The sequence below is a fragment of the Haliotis rubra genome, unplaced genomic scaffold, assembly GCF_003918875.1.
Source record: "Haliotis rubra isolate DU_JTF1 unplaced genomic scaffold, ASM391887v1 Scf850, whole genome shotgun sequence".
Lineage (NCBI taxonomy): Eukaryota > Metazoa > Mollusca > Gastropoda > Lepetellida > Haliotidae > Haliotis > Haliotis rubra.
In genome coordinates, this window is record NW_025767580.1 from 177,276 (window position 1) to 195,884 (window position 18,609).

Sequence of the window (18,609 nt, forward strand, 5' to 3'; positions counted from 1 at the left end):
CAGTTTTAGAAAGCGTAAGTAGCTCTGGTAGCTAGTGGCCCATGAATTTACAACTAGCTCTGGTAGCTAGTGGCCCATGAATTTACAACTAGCTCTGGTAGCTAGTGGCCCATGAATTTACAACTAGCTCTGGTAGCTAGTGGCCCATGAATTACAACTAGCTCTGGTAGCTAGTGGCCCATGAATTTACAACTAGCTCTGGTAGCTAGTGGCCCATGAATTTACAACTAGCTCTGGTAGCTAGTGGCCCGTGAATTTACAACTAGCTCTGGTAGCTAGTGGCCCATGAATTTACAACTAGCTCTGGTAGCTAGTGGCCCATGAATTGCTTACAACTAGCTCTGGTAGCTAGTGGCCCATGAATTTACAACTAGCTCTGGTAGCTAGTGGCCCATGAATTACAACTAGCTCTGGTAGCTAGTGGCCCGTGAATTTACAACTAGCTCTGGTAGCTAGTGGCCCCATGAATTTACAACTAGCTCTGGTAGCTAGTGGCCCGTGAATTTACAACTAGCTCTGGTAGCTAGTGCCCCGTGAATTTACAACTAGCTCTGGTAGCTAGTGGCCCATGAATTTACAACTAGCTCTGGTAGCTAGTGGCCCATGAATTTACAACTAGCTCTGGTAGCTAGTGGCCCATGAATTTACAACTAGCTCTGGTAGCTAGTGGCCCATGAATTTACAACTAGCTCTGGTAGCTAGTGGCCCATGAATTTACAACTAGCTCTGGTAGCTAGTGGCCCATGAATTTACAACTAGCTCTGGTAGCTAGTGGCCCATGAATTTACAACTAGCTCTGGTAGCTAGTGGCCCGTGAATTTACAACTAGCTCTGGTAGCTAGTGGCCCATGAATTTACAACTAGCTCTGGTAGCTAGTGGCCCATGAATTTACAACTAGCTCTGGTAGCTAGTGGCCCGTGAATTACAACTAGCTCTGGTAGCTAGTGGCCCATGAATTTACAACTAGCTCCGTAGCTAGTGGCCCATGAATTTACAACTAGCTCTGGTAGCTAGTGGCCCATGAATTTACAACTAGCTCTGGTAGCTAGTGGCCCATGAATTTACAACTAGCTCTGGTAGCTAGTGGCCCATGAATTTACAACTAGCTCTGGTAGCTAGTGGCCCATGAATTTACAAGTAGCTCTGGTAGCTAGTGGCCCATGAATTTACAACTAGCTCTGGTAGCTAGTGGCCCATGAATTTACAAGTAGCTCTGGTAGCTAGTGGCCCATGAATTACAACAACTAGCTCTGGTAGCTAGTGGCCCATGAATTTACAACTAGCTCTGGTAGCTAGTGGCCCATGAATTTACAACTAGCTCTGGTAGCTAGTGGCCCATGAATTTACAACTAGCTCTGGTAGCTAGTGGCCCATGAATTTACAACTAGCTCTGGTAGCTAGTGGCCCATGAATTTACAACTAGCTCTGGTAGCTAGTGGCCCATGAATTACAACTAGCTCTGGTAGCTAGTGGCCCATGAATTTACAACTAGCTCTGGTAGCTAGTGGCCCATGAATTTACAACTAGCTCTGGTAGCTAGTGGCCCATGAATTTACAACTAGCTCTGGTAGCTAGTGGCCCATGAATTTACAACTAGCTCTGGTAGCTAGTGGCCCATGAATTTACAACTAGCTCTGGTAGCTAGTGGCCCATGAATTTACAACTAGCTCTGGTAGCTAGTGGCCCATGAATTTACAACAATACTTACTCTCACAGCATGTGCCAGTAAATGACGGAGTACACTGGCACACACCGCCAGAACACGTTCCGCCATTCAGGCATTCAGGGCAGCTACCACAGCCAGTGCTACCTGCAATACAAACAGTATCGTCACCGATCACAATATGTTGGTGCCACCTCCCACATCCAAACCCCGAACTCACAACCCACCCATATCCTTAACAACAAACAACAGCAAACCCCCTAAAACAGAATAGCAACAATAATTAACATGGGTTGTATCTATAAAACTAGACATATGTGAATCACTCTATGAAGTCATTGGAAGTACACGGTTTGAAACCCAAAACATAGAATATTTATCTGCATCCATACTTACAAAGAAGGTCCCTGAAGGTTGTCGTGTACGTAAGGAAGGAGGCTGAAGGGTTGCACAGCATATACTGGCTGTCAGGGTCGGAGGCTAGGTAGTTCAGCGTTGGGTAGTTGACCCTCCGGCCAAAGCACAAGACATATATCTCAGTTTGACCATTGCTCTTCAGGGTGTCAACTGCACTCCGGACAAGAGAACTTCGTGATCGCGATAATGCATTAGTAACAAAAATAATAATATTCCGAGCATCAGGGCGGTCACCAGCTGAGGCTGTAAGCATGTATCTGTTAACATTTAGGATGGCTCTGTGGAGGAAATCGGGTCCGTACATTGGTCTGATCCATCGTATTGCATTGGCGACACTCTGCCAGGAGGAATATCTGTTGAGATGGAAGTTAATCCTATTTTTCCTGGCAAATGTCATTGCTCCAACTCGGACCTTTTCGTCTCCGATGTCGACGTTGTTTACAACTTGCATTGCCATTTCTTTTAGTTCCCTGAATTCATTCCGATGATAGCAAGATGTGTCAAAAATGAACAGCAGGTCGATTTTATGACAATCTGAAAACATTAATCAATATATCTGAACATATGGAGATTACAAGGCAAGGTCTGTCAAGAACATGCAACAGGTCCAACCTGATACATCCAACAATTTGTGTATGGAATTTATTGTAACGATTCAGGATTATATCCCATAAATAGTTGTCTTTAATGTATCACCAACCATCAACGCAAGGGAATAAAGTAGCATCAAACCGACTCCATCTGCTGTAATGGACACTATGTATATTCTATAAATATAGGAATGTATCACTGATGTCATGTGCTATATCAGATATTCGTGTAAAGGCTAGCGTTTCCCATTTCGCCAAAGACGCACTCTGACTCCCCCCACCACCAACACACACACACACACACACACACACACACACACTCTCCCACCCCCAGATTCAGATACCGATGCTCAAAGGAAGAAACCAGCAAGGAGGGATCTCAACTGGTGCTTATAGCATGCCTACTTGTTGTTTGCATGTCATACCTTCACATTGTATACAGATATTTTCATATGCCTTGTTAAATGTTAAATGTATTCTAACAGATAAAATATAATTTTGTCTAAACATAGTCAGCTTATCTTTTGTTTATGTTTTTGGAAATGGTTGGCAGTGTTGCCTTAGTAATATTTTCCTGCTGGTGATGATTTTGTTTGGTGACAGATTCGTTAATCAGCGAAACAGATATTTTGAATAAATATTGCCATAAATGGAAATTGTCTATTGACACAGATATATTGCAGAAATAATTGTTTTTCACAAATGGTTTGATCTATCAAACATATGCAATATGTGGAAGTTATAGAACCCGGACCATCAAACGCAAGCAACAGGTTGATATATGGATGTTACAGAACCCGGCCCATCAAACACAAGCAACAGGTTGATATATGGATGTTACAGAACCCGGCCCATCAAACACAAGCAACAGGTTGATATATGGATGTTACAGAACCCGGCCCATCAAACACAAGCAACAGGTTGATATATGGATGTTACAGAACCCGGCCCATCAAACACAAGCGACAGGTTGATATATGGATGTTACAGAACCCGGCCCATCAAACACAAGCAACAGGTTGATATATGGATGTTACAGAACCCGGCCCATCAAACACAAGCAACAGGTTGATATATGGATGTTACAGAACCCGGCCCATCAAACACAAGCGACAGGTTGATATATGAATGTTACAGAACCCGGCCCATCAAACACAAGCAACAGGTTGATATATGGATGTTACAGAACCCGGCCTATCAAACACAAGCGACAGGTTGATATATGGATGTTACAGAACCCGGCCCATCAAACACAAGCGACAGGTTGATATATGGATGTTACAGAACCCGGCCCATCAAACACAAGCAACAGGTTGATATATGGATGTTACAGAACCCGGCCCATCAAACACAAGCAACAGGTTGATATATGGATGTTACAGAACCCGGCCCATCAAACACAAGCGACAGGTTGATATATGGATGTTACAGAACCCGGCCCATCAAACACAAGCAACAGGTTGATACATGGATGTTACAGAACCCGGCCCATCAAACACAAGCAACAGGTTGATATATGGATGTTACAGAACCCGGCCCATCAAACACAAGCAACAGGTTGATATATGGATGTTACAGAACCCGGCCCATCAAACACAAGCAACAGGTTGATATATGGATGTTACAGAACCCGGCCCATCAAACACAAGCAACAGGTTGATATATGGATGTTACAGAACCCGGCCCATCAAACACAAGGACAGGTTGATATATGGATGTTACAGAACCCGGCCCATCAAACACAAGCAACAGGTTGATATATGGATGTTACAGAACCCGGCCCATCAAACACAAGCGACAGGTTGATATATGGATGTTACAGAACCCGGCCCATCAAACACAAGCAACAGGTTGATATATGGATGTTACAGAACCCGGCCCATCAAACACAAGCAACAGGTTGATATATGGATGTTACAGAACCCGGCCCATCAAACACAAGCGACAGGTTGATATATGGATGTTACAGAACCCGGCCCATCAAACACAAGCAACAGGTTGATATATGGATGTTACAGAACCTGGCCCATCAAACACAAGCAACAGGTTGATACATGGATGTTACAGAACCCGGTATACCTAAGACATGGAACAAGTTTATATATATATGGCCGGTGCACTACCTGATCTGTCGAACACATGCCACCATTTGAAGGTTCACTACCTGCTCTATTAGCGCAGGATCCCAAATTTTAGCCATCCGCATTGGCGATTTAGTAGATAATTGATCAAGCCACCTATAATCCTTCACATTGGCAACAGTTTATAGTCAATGATTTCCCAAAATATAGCAGTTTGAGATACTAACATCAACAGGTCACTGATTAATTTGAAACCAGATCCTTTTGGTTTAAACCAGATATTGTGTTAATGTAACTGATCAGCCATTTACAACTGTCAACATATGCTGCGAGTATTTGGAAGTGTATGCATAAGCTTAATCAACACAAAAGATGATAACAAAATTTCGATTTAATACAAGAATTATTGAAGAAAGTGAACATAGACATTTATCAACATTGTTTAATATAAGAATAGGACTTAAGACGAATTAAAATAATGGCATTTCCTAGTTGACATTCAGACCTGAAATGTAATCATATATAAGTAAACATTAGAAGCGTTTAACTTACTTTGCGAACACAGTCCACTTGATATCAAACAAGAGAAGATACACAGATAAGTGAGAGTTCCCATCATGACAGCTATCATTCCCATGTATTGTGTGACGATACACGCACTACGAATCGACCTGTAGGTGAGCCAGATAGGACCCGGTCCATGCAGATGCCTGTCACCTGTGTCCAAATGAAATCACAGCTATTTTCGCTCTTGACACGTGTGGTTATTTATTGATTTGAATGCACAAAATAGAATAGTGACATATTATTATGATGATCCCAATGTATAACATTATTAATACAACATTCCTACTTCATAAATGTTACCTTCAATGTGATTGCATTTTGTCTTTTAATTTGATAAGATAACTTTGTGTGAAATATTTGTTTAGATGGACAGAAACAAGGTTAACTGTCTCTGCGCCAATTAAAAGAGCAAAGAAGTTTGTGTAATGCAAAGCTTGCAAACATTTATTAGATCATACCCCTGAGGGCAGTCCACACAATTGGTTACATGTATAGACTGTACTGACTGAAACAGGAAATACGTTAATGATTACTTTTAGTAAAACAAGTAACCGATTTATTATTGTCAATAATGTTGCTAAAATGTCTGGACCATTAACACAATTTGACACTTGAGTTATCATTCAAATGGATCTATTGTTTGGATCTAAGTTTTGATCCTGTTGTGCTTATGCTAGCCTGTAAAGTAGAGAATACGATTATGTGGGTGGAAAAGTTATTAATGTGACAAAATGTATTTTATTGCACACAGCAGCAGATGGAATAGACATCGCTGGCTGTATACTCCCCACCAGTTCCCAGCTCCAGGTGTTCAACATCTGGAACCCCGGGTCCAACATTTATATATCAAAATTTCGTCTGTGTGGTGTGTCTTTTCGATAGTGAACACAAATTTATATAGTTATTGAGTGATTGAGAGAGAGTGAGAGGAGTGAGTGAGAGTGACTGAGTGATTGAGCGAGCGAGGGGAGTGATTGAGTGTGTGAGCGAGCGAGGGGAGTGATTGATTGAGTAAGTGAGTGATTGAGCGAGCGAGGGGAGTGAGTGAGTGAGTGATTGAGCGAGCGAGGGGAGTGATTTATTGTGTAAGTGAGTGGGTGGGTGGCTATTGAGGGAGGGAGGGAGGAAGCGAGTGCGTGAGTCTGTTAAATAACAATTTCCATTTATCACAATATTTACTCAAAATGTCTAGTTCACTGTGTAGATTAACAATCACAAAACATTACCAAATCATCTTTAGACAACAGCAGTAAATTTAAATATGTGGACATTATTTTAACAAATATCAAAATTGCATTAAGGGTTATCATCAGTGACACAAATTATATATGAAATAAATTCCGTATTTTAGCTTGTACCAAATGTTTCACAATGGGTTAAGTCAGTGCGTTATGTCGTCATGGGTAGGGTGCATCAAGTGCAGACTTGTTGTAGGTAGAATACAATATCAAAGTCAGATTACTGATAATTTGGTTTTGATGCCAACTTCTCTTTTTGAAAAATGCAACCTTCATCATTTATTCAGATATAGCACAAAATATTGTGATGACATTGAGATGGGAATAACTATGAGTTGGAAGTAGAGAACCTTTTGAGTGTCTTTCAGCGCCTCTGTGTGCTGTAGTCCTCGGCACAATGCATATACCGATGAAGAGAGAACAATAAGAATAACCCTTTCTCTCCAAACAGCTGTCATACAAAGTCTGGTTTCATAAAACGTCTGCAGTTGTCCCAAATGATATAACCATTATATTAGTCATTATTTATTTGATCAAAGAACTTCGTATAAGTGACCCATATAATGACTGTAATGTAATAATGTTAGTCCAGTATAAGTGACCCATATAATGATGTAATGTAATAATGTTAGTCCAGTATAAGTGACCCATATAATGATGTAATGTAATAATGTTAGTCCAGTATAAGTGACCCATATAATGATGTAATGTAATAATGTTAGTCCAGTATAAGTGACCCATATAATGATGTAATGTAATAATGTTAGTCCAGTATAAGTGACCCATATAATGATGTAATGTAATAATGTTAGTCCAGTATAAGTGACCCATATAATGATGTAATGTAATAATGTTAGTCCAGTATAAGTGACCCATATAATGATGTAATGTAATAATGTTAGTCCAGTATAAGTGACCCATATAATGATGTAATGTAATAATGTTAGTCCAGTATAATGACCCATATAATGATGTAATGTAATAATGTTAGTAAGTGACCCATATAATGATGTAATGTAATAATGTTAGTCCAGTATAAGTGACCCATATAATGATGTAATGTAATAATGTTAGTCCAGTATAAGTGACCCATATAATGATGTAATGTAATAATGTTAGTCCAGTATAAGTGACCCATATAATGATGTAATGTAATAATGTTAGTCCAGTATAAGTGACCCATAAAATGATGTAATGTAATAATGTTAGTCCAGTATAAGTGACCCATATAATGATGTAATGTAATAATGTTAGTCCAGTATGTCAACTCATGAAGGGATCTGCCGAAACCATGCATCAGAACCATCAACGACTCAGTTGAATCAAAAACCTGAAACTGTTACAATTCAAATGTCAATTGCTCTTTTTGCACTGAATTCCAAGGCTATAGGAAAATCAGTACGAAAATTTCACATTGGACTTTTGCCAGTCATGGTCTTGTAATGAAAGGTCTTGTCTGGTAGAAAGAAGCTATTTTCTTTACAGTCATTATGCTTTGGTGAATAATGAGAAAAATGTTAACACCCTTCCAAAATGTGAGGTGAAAAAGAATCTTCTCCTTTATGAGGGAGAAGACAACAACTCAGCCCCTAAAACAGAAGGTAGAAAATGTACAACGTACCCTAAACAGTCCCTTCTACAGATTTCAAATGATTATGTATGTGCGGAATCGTGCAAATGCTTCCGCTTTTAGTAGAGTTCTTGTAATTATGGAATTGGTTCTGATCCATTATTATTTTTGGCGCTACCTTCATATTCTAGGAATTTTGATTTGTTTTGTACTCATACATAGTTTTGAAAGTTCAATATTTACCGTCAGTATCTATGAACCGATACATTAAGCTGGTACAATATGTTCATATTGCCTATGAAGGACAGGTTTGCATTCCATGCATATATTTGACACTGTGCGGAGTTGGTGGTTCTTGTGGCTAGACTCAGGTTGATGTTTACTCTGATACAGGAACATGGTTCTGTTGGAGATAGGAGGGAATGCGGTTCACAATGGTTTCAATGTTGATAGACCCAGTTAGTTTCATCATCATCGCAGACTGACAAGAAAAAGGTGCTAATGCATCCCTTACTAAAATGGTCTGAAGATAATGCGAATAGGATTGTTTTACCTCACGGATTTTCTGACAGTGCTTATATGTCCTAGACGTCGGTAAAATGCCATTTTTTTACATGATTATTGCCTGTAATACAATAAATCACATCAAATATTAATATTGCTGTAAGCATGTATTCTTTGAAAATAACAGTTTGGTAAGTTTTAATATTGACGATGGATTGAAATAGTCATTTTATCCAACATATGTTTATAATCTAATCATACTATGTATATTCGGCACATCCCCATCCTCGATACGTTTGGTGATAATGCTTCTGCTTGTGCTGTTTATTATAAGATATGCATTTATAATCTCTCTGTTTCCAAAAGAAAATACTTAAATGAAACGAAACGAAAATAATTGATTTCTTGTAAAACTTGTATGAGGCGTGGTAGACGAAGAAGTGCACATGGTATCTCAAAGCAATCTGTGCAATCCATTGTACCATATGTCCATCTGCAGCATTCTCCTGTATATCTGCTGGACGTGAACCCTAAGTGATATTTGGTAAAACTAGTTTTATTCTTTTTCGATTGCCATAGTGGCTGTTTTGAAAGATACACTTAACAGTGATATTGGTCTTCAATTTTTAACTGTAGTCTTCGTTTACCAAGTTCCGAAGTACTTGTGACGAACACAGATGTAAACAACCGGGCGAAAGGAACTTATCACGACTTCACAAAGAAGTTATTTTCCAATAATTTGACTGAAAAATTAATTGTAATGCTGGTCTTGCGTTTGTCTCAATGTATTAGGAAAGAGTCAAGGGATCAAAATTAAAAATAACACGACTCTGAGTTCATTAAAAAGTGCATAAACAGTCACAAAATCAGACAGGAGTCAGGGGACACGTCACCAATAGCGAGTGTGACCACCCTGGGCCATCATGCCAACGTCTCCTCATTGACGTCGTCAGTCGGCAGATGACGTCTGCAGGAATCCTGTACCATAAGTGGACGGTACACGGCCTCACGGACAATCAAGATGATCCAAGGCCAAGGCAATAGGTTGACGTTAACGTTGTGCAGAACAAAAGGTATCAACACTTCATCCCTGTATCGCTGGGCATTCAGATCTCCTCGGATAATAACAAATCTTGTTCTGTGGCCACAGATGCCGTCCCATACCATGACGTCTTCTCCATCGAACGGACAATCAAGGTGATCCAAGGCCAAGGCAATAGGTTGACGTTAACGTTGTGCAGAACAAAAGGTATCAACACTTCATCCCTGTATCGCTGGGAATTCAGATCTCCTCGGAAAATAACAAATCTTGTTCTGTGGCCACAAATGCCGCCCCATACCATGACGCCTCCTCCATCGAACGGATGAACTTCCTTAACACAATTTGGCACCTGTTGCACTCATCTTCGTTGAAAAACTCGAAGTCTGCCATCGTTTCTGTGTGAAGAGTACTCTCTCCCAGTCACGTCGCTGGCATCGACGTGTCCATTGCAGTCTGCGTTGACGGTGTAGACGGGTCAAGGCCATTCCGCTGAAGGGGCCAAGGGTTCGTACATCAGCTATACCAAGTCGTCGAAGGAATGTTCGTCTGTTGATGGCGTGCCCTAGTGTTGTCTTGATCTTGGCGATCTTGGGTGTGGCCTGTTTGCTGGTAACGGATTATGTATTTATTGATGGTGGCTTGGCTGCAGTTGAAGCCGCCATATTGGCCATACCGATCGCCTCCTCTCGTCTCGTCTCGTCGCGCTTACGTAAGTTTTGGCATATTCATAGTGGTTTTTCGGTTACTGTATGCTTTTTTAGTTTAAACATACTTTATTCACAATGTTAAAAAGGATAGGGGACAAGTTCTTTCAACTTATAAAACCCCTCTCCAAAGATATTTACAATAACTAATTACATCACAAGCATTTATTAGAAACAGAGACAGAGAAAGATTGACAGTTCAGGGGAAATGTTATAATACAAAAGGTGTATAGAGAGAAGACTACTGTATGCTTTCTCTGTGCAGCATCGGTATTTATGCCACAACCATGCACGTGTATTTGGACCAATGTCCCACTATTACGTTTTTCACGTTTTGAAAAATGCACGATTCGCACCACGTTTTTGGACAGCTGCGTTGTATCGGGACCATGTTGCGTGTTGGTTGGGACTTAGGGGCTTGGCATATTTTCTGGTTGGGTTGAAACCTGTTCGAGCGTTTTTGTTTTTTATACAATTACTTTAAAAGCGACTTTCTTTTGCCCGGTAGTTTATATGCACTTTAACTGTTAGATCAACGACACATTAAATGCGCCTTGAAGTGTTAGAACACCTAGATATATATGCCCCCAAAGTGGCGGAACAGCGAAATATATGCCCTTAAAGTGTCAGAACACCGAGATAAATGCCCTTAAAGTGTTAAAACACCGACATATATACTCATGCCAATGATGGTTGTCACCCCTTCAATTTTTTATTGGAGAGGGGTGGGGGTGGGGTGGGGTATGGAGGGGGTAACAACCATTATTGGCATGAGTATATATTCCCTCAAAGTCTTAGAACACCGCCCTATATATGCCCTTAAAGTGTTAGAACACCGAGATAATGCCCCTAAAGTGTTAGAACACCGAGATAAGCCCTTAAAGTGTTAGAACACCTCCCTATATATGCCCTTAAAGTGTTAGAACATCGAGATAATGCCCTTAAAGTGTTAGAACACCGCCCTATATATGCCCTTAAAGTGTTAGAACACCGAGATAATGCCCTTAAAGTGTTAGAACACCGCCCTATATATGCCCTTAAAGTGTTAGAACACCGACATATATACTATCCCCCAAAAGAAACGCATAGGCCAGAAATCTGTTGCGAAAATGTTGTATTTTCAAACATGTATAACTCGGCCACAAATAGACTTCAGTGCATGAATGTTTACATCAGTTTAGAAGAAGGAAATGTTTATAGAACCAAGTGGATATTTTTTTATTACGGAGACGTTGAGCGCGATGGTGGCGACGTAGCACGGTCCCAACTTCGGGTTTCCTGGCTCTCAGTCCAATCTCTCTCAACCTGTTCCGTACAGTTTGACCGGATATCCTACGAAGTCCAGGCACCCCGGCTGCTGTGCTCTCACCCGTGGCAGTACGATCACGGTAGTACCCGGATGTACCGATCTTGGGCTGCAGTGGTGACTCGAGGTCTGCCTGGCCACGACGGTCATTCGTTATACCTGTTTGGCTGTAACGAGCTGCAAGCCGTGATATCGTGCTCAGACTAACATTCAGACCCCTGGCTACAGAAGATTGGTAATCTCCAGCGTGCATTCTTTCAATGGCGATGTTCCGTGTCGCAGCGTCAAGACGTTGCGTAGTGATTTGACCTTGAAACTCCTTCAAAGCGAATGCCGATTTCCGAAAGTAATCTGGATTTTTATAGCCAGGCAGTGCATGCTCTTTGCTGCACAATTTTAACTGGAAGGTGATTTTTGTTGCGTTGTGGCGATGCGTTTTTAATCCTTGTAAGAAATCTAATAAAAAACATTTTCAGGTAAATTCGATTTTTGTGTAAAGTCATGTTATCAACATTTTGCTACATATTTTGACGATTGTTTGAACATAATAGGTAATTAATAGATTTAAAAAAATACAAAACGCTATGCGTTTCTTTTTTGGGATAGTATATATGGCCTCAAAGTCTTAGAACACGCCCTGTATATGACCTTAAAGTGTTAGAACACCGAGATAAATGCCTTTAAAGTGTTAGAACACACATCTGCCCTTGACACACGCACGCACACGCACACGCACACGCACACGTCATTCTCATGATGATCACATTGACAGTGTGAAACCGGTTAGAATTGAAGAAATTGTATCTGTACTAAGGATCTTCAGACTTTTGTCTTTGTGTGTGTGTGTGTGTGTGTGTGTGTATGCGCCATAAAGTGTTACATATATATATATATATATATATATATATATGTATAATGTCTGATTTACTCAGTGATTATACTTAATCATTGAAAGTTTCAGGGATTATAAATAATCACTGAAAAATAGACTAGAATTTTAGACATAATTGTCGTAACTGGCGTCTGGGTGTTAGTAAACCCTACCCCAGTTACCTATTGATTATGGTCGTTCCACATTGTCAGGGGAGATGTAAGCTCCAGCTCGGCACTCGCTTGGTCCATGGGGAATGCTCAGTCAAGGAGTGAGGGGTAGGGCGACCGCATCTCCAAACTAACTACATCACATTCATGTACTGGCATACATACATTCAAGGATAAACGCAACGCCAAGTTCTATACTCACATATGTTTACTGTCTCTCAGTCCATATCTCTCAAAGTACAACTCCAACACAAGACAGAGCAGGCTCGTATCCTACGGGGAACTTAGTAAAGTGGATTGGCTTCCGAAATGTTGAGCTAGTACTCTCCGCACTCTCTCTACTCTCTCTCTCTCTTAGCGCCCAAACATGCCTTTTTACATGAGACGAGCCTGACCTTATCTTGATCACATATTTCAACATATTGTTTTGATTCGTTACTAACTGTATCTGTCCTTTCACTCATGTGTATTATAATTAGAGGGGTCTCGGACAGCATCGTTCAGTGACTCCCCTTTTCAGTGATTTGCTACTTCCGTCTCCGCCCTTTAACTCATGTATTTCGTAACTTTCCTCAACACGACCTTGTCGTGTTTTCGCCTCACGACAAGTTTTAGCCAAGTTCATATCTCAATGTTTATCTTTCTCTTATTCCCGACTTTCTTTCTCCACTATGTGTTTAACCGTTCTTAGTCATGAGCTAAAGGTTATCAGTTCTGAGTCATATTGGTAATCGAAATACGGAATCTGCTGTAATTCTCATACTGCTTTAGGGATGCATTTTCACCTTATAACAATATTCCCTGAAATCACTTCTTGTGTAGTTTGAGGTATATTTCATCCAGATAGATGTGGAATTTGACTTTTGCATTAAGCAAGATAGAGACGTGTCCTTGCTACAGTGGTATCTTTATTAAATATGATAGATGTTTCCTTTTTTGATGTACATAAGCAAATGTTTGATGGACATGTTTGGAGAACATCAATTCGGTCTTTATATCGACAAGAAAATAATGAGCGGCACCTTGAATTGCATCTATTTGTCTGGCACCTCTTGACCCCCAGCACTATTGCGCCTAACAAAGCCTTGTCCACTATAGGCTGACCCAAACTGGACTGCTGAGGGTAAGGAGACCAGTTTTTCAGTGGACATATCCTCTAAAGTGTAAAGAGCAGTGGCGCACACATCAAATTGGATTTAGATTAGAGGATTACTAAACAGTAAATGGAAAGAAGACCAGAAGGCATGAATGCTTGCAAAGTTACAATTTGAATATGCAATAAACGTTAAAGTTTAGTGATATCTTACTGTTTCATTTTGATTGGTTGAAAAGCTTTCTATTAAATTTTTAAAGGAGAGAATTGTTATCATGATAACAATTCAGATATAACCAGAGACGCCGTGACTGCAAACATCACAAAGATACACACCACCCACCACTTAGATACAAACAGAGACGCCGTCACCGGAAACAAAACAAAGATACACACCACCCACAACACATATATAACCAGAGACGCCGTGACTGCAAACATCACAAAGATACACACCACCCACAACTCAGATATAACCAGAGACGCCGTGACTGCAAACATCACAAAGATACACACCACCCACAACTCAGATATAACCAGAGACGCCGTCACTGCAAACATCACAAAGATACACACCACCCACAACTCAGATATAACCAGAGACGCCGTCACTGCAAACATCACAAAGATACACAACCAGAGACGCCGTCACTGCAAACATCACAAAGATACACACCACCAAAGATAACCACAGACCAAACATCACAAAGATTATATAACCAGAGACGCCGTCACTGCAAACATCACAAAGATACACACCACCCACAACACATATACAAACAGAGACGCCGTCACTGCAAACATCACAAAGATACACACCACCCACAACACATATATAACCAGAGACGCCGTCACTGCAAACATCACAAAGATACACACCACCCACAACTCAGATATAACCAGAGACGCCGTCACTGCAAACATCACAAAGATACACACCACCCACAACAGATATAACCAGAGACGCCGTCACTGCAAACATCACAAAGATACACACCACCCACAACACAGATATAACCAGAGACGCCGTCACTGCAAACATCACAAAGATACACACCACACCACAACTTAGATATAACCAGAGACGCCGTCACTGCAAACATCACAAAGATACACACCACCCACAACAGATATATAACCAGAGACGCCGTCACTGCAAACATCACAAAGATACACACCACCCACAACTCAGATATAACCAGAGACGCCGTCACTGCAAACATCACAAAGATACACACCACCCACAACTCAGATATAACCAGAGACGCCGTCACTGCAAACATCACAAAGATACACACCACCCACAACTTAGATATAACCAGAGACGCCGTCACTGGAAACATCACAAAGATACACACCACCCACAACACATATATAACCAGAGACGCAATCACTGCAAACATCACAAAGATACACACGACCCACAACTTAGATATAACCAGAGACGCCGTCACTGGAAACATCACAAAGATACACACCACGAATAACTTAGTTACAAACATAGACGCCGTCAGTGCAAACATCACAAAGATACACACCACCACCACAACTCAGATATAACCAGAGACGCCGTGACTGCAAACATCACAAAGATACACACCACCCACAACTCAGATATAACCAGAGACGCCGTCACTGCAAACATCACAAAGATACACACCACCCACAACACAGATATAACCAGAGACGCCGTCACTGCAAACATCACAAAGATACACACCACCCACAACACAGATATAACCAGAGACGCCGTCACTGCAAACATCACAAAGATATACACCACCCACAACTCAGATATAACCAGAGACGCCGTCACTGCAAACATCACAAAGATACACACCACTCACAACTTAGATATAACCAGAGACGCCGTGACTGCAAACATCACAAAGATACACACCACCCACAACTTAGATATAACCAGAGACGCCGTCACTGCAAACATCACAAAGATACACACCACCCACAGCACAGATATAACCAGAGACGCCGTCACTGCAAACATCACAAAGATACACACCACCCACAACAACAGATATAACCAGAGACGCCGTCACTGCAAACATCACAAAGATACACACCACCCACAACACATATATAACCAGAGACGCCGTCACTGCAAACATCACAAAGATACACACCACCCACAACTTAGATATAACCAGAGACGCCGTCACTGCAAACATCACAAAGATACACACCACCCACAACTCAGATATAACCAGAGACGCCGTCACTGCAAACATCACAAAGATACACACCACCCACAACACAGATATAACCAGAGACGCCGTCACTGCAAACATCACAAAGATACACACCACCCACAACTTAGATATAACCAGAGACGCCGTCACTGCAAACATCACAAAGATACACACCACCCACAACTTAGATATAACCAGAGACGCCGTCACTGCAAACATCACAAAGATACACACCACCCACAACACATATATAACCAGAGACGCAATCACTGCAAACATCACAAAGATACACACCACCCACAACTCAGATATAACCAGAGACGCCGTCACTGCAAACATCACAAAGATACACACCACCCACAACACAGATATAACCAGAGACGCCGTCACTGCAAACATCACAAAGATACACACCACCCACAACTTTAGATATAACCAGAGACGCCGTCACTGCAAACATCACAAAGATACACACCACCCACAACACAGATATAACCAGAGACGCCGTCACTGCAAACATCACAAAGATACACACCACCCACAACTTAGATATAACCAGAGACGCCGTCACTGGCAAACATCACAAAGATACACACCACCCACAACTTAGATATAACCAGAGACGCCGTCACTGCAAACATCACAAAGATACACACCACCCACAACTCAGATATAACCAGAGACGCCGTCACTGCAAACATCACAAAGATACACACCACCCACAACACAGATATAACCAGAGACGCCGTCACTGCAAACATCACAAAGATACACACCACCCACAACACAGATATAACCAGAGACGCCGTCACTGCAAACATCACAAAGATACACACCACCCACAACACATATATAACCAGAGACGCCGTCACTGCAAACATCACAAAGATACACACCACCCACAACACAGATATAACCAGAGACGCCGTCACTGCAAACATCACAAAGATACACACCACCCACAACTTAGATATAACCAGAGACGCCGTCACTGCAAACATCACAAAGATACACACCACCCACAACACAGATATAACCAGAGACGCCGTCACTGCAAACATCACAAAGATACACACCACCCACAACACAGATATAACCAGAGACGCCGTCACTGCAAACATCACAAAGATACACACCACCCACAACTCAGATATAACCAGAGACGCCGTCACTGCAAACATCACAAAGATACACACCACCCACAACTCAGATATAACCAGAGACGCCGTCACTGCAAACATCACAAAGATACACACCACCCACAACACAGATATAACCAGAGACGCCGTCACTGCAAACATCACAAAGATACACACCACCCACAACTTAGATATAACCAGAGACGCCGTCACTGCAAACATCACAAAGATACACACCACCCACAACTTAGATATAACCAGAGACGCCGTCACTGCAAACATCACAAAGATACACACCACCCACAACACATATATAACCAGAGACGCCGTCACTGCAAACATCACAAAGATACACACCACCCACAACACATATATAACCAGAGACGCCGTCACTGCAAACATCACAAAGATACACACCACCCACAACTTAGATATAACCAGAGACGCCGTCACTGCAAACATCACAAAGATACACACCACCCACAACTTAGATATAACCAGAGACGCCGTCACTGCAAACATCACAAAGATACACACCACCCACAACACAGATATAACCAGAGACGCCGTCACTGCAAACATCACAAAGATACACACCACCCACAACACAGATATAACCAGAGACGCCGTCACTGCAAACATCACAAAGATACACACCACCCACAACTCAGATATAACCAGAGACGCCGTCACTGCAAACATCACAAAGATACACACCACCCACAACTTAGATATAACCAGAGACGCCGTCACTGCAAACATCACAAAGATACACACCACCCACAACTTAGATATAACCAGAGACGCCGTCACTGCAAACATCACAAAGATACACACCACCCACAACTTAGATATAACCAGAGACGCCGTCACTGGAAAACATCACAAAGATACACACCACCAACAACTCAGATATAACCAGAGACGCCGTCACTGCAAACATCACAAAGATACACACCACCCACAACTTAGATATAACCCGAGATGCCGTCACTGGAAAGATCACTGAGATACACACCACCCACAACTCAGATATAACCAGAGACGCCGTCACTGGAAACATCACAAAGATACACACCACCCACAACTCAGATATAACCAGAGACGCCGTCACTGCAAACATCACAAAGATACACACCACCCACAACTCAGATATAACCAGAGACGCCGTCACTGCAAACATCACAAAGATACACACCACCCACAACTCAGATATAACACGAGACGCCGTCACTGGAAACATCACAAAGATATACACACCACCCACAACACAGATATAACCAGAGACGCCGTCACTGCAAACATCACAAAGATACACACCACCCACAACTTAGATATAACCAGAGACGCCGTCACTGCAAACATCACAAAGATACACACCACCCACAACACAGATATAACCAGAGACGCCGTCACTGCAAACATCACAAAGATACACACCACCCA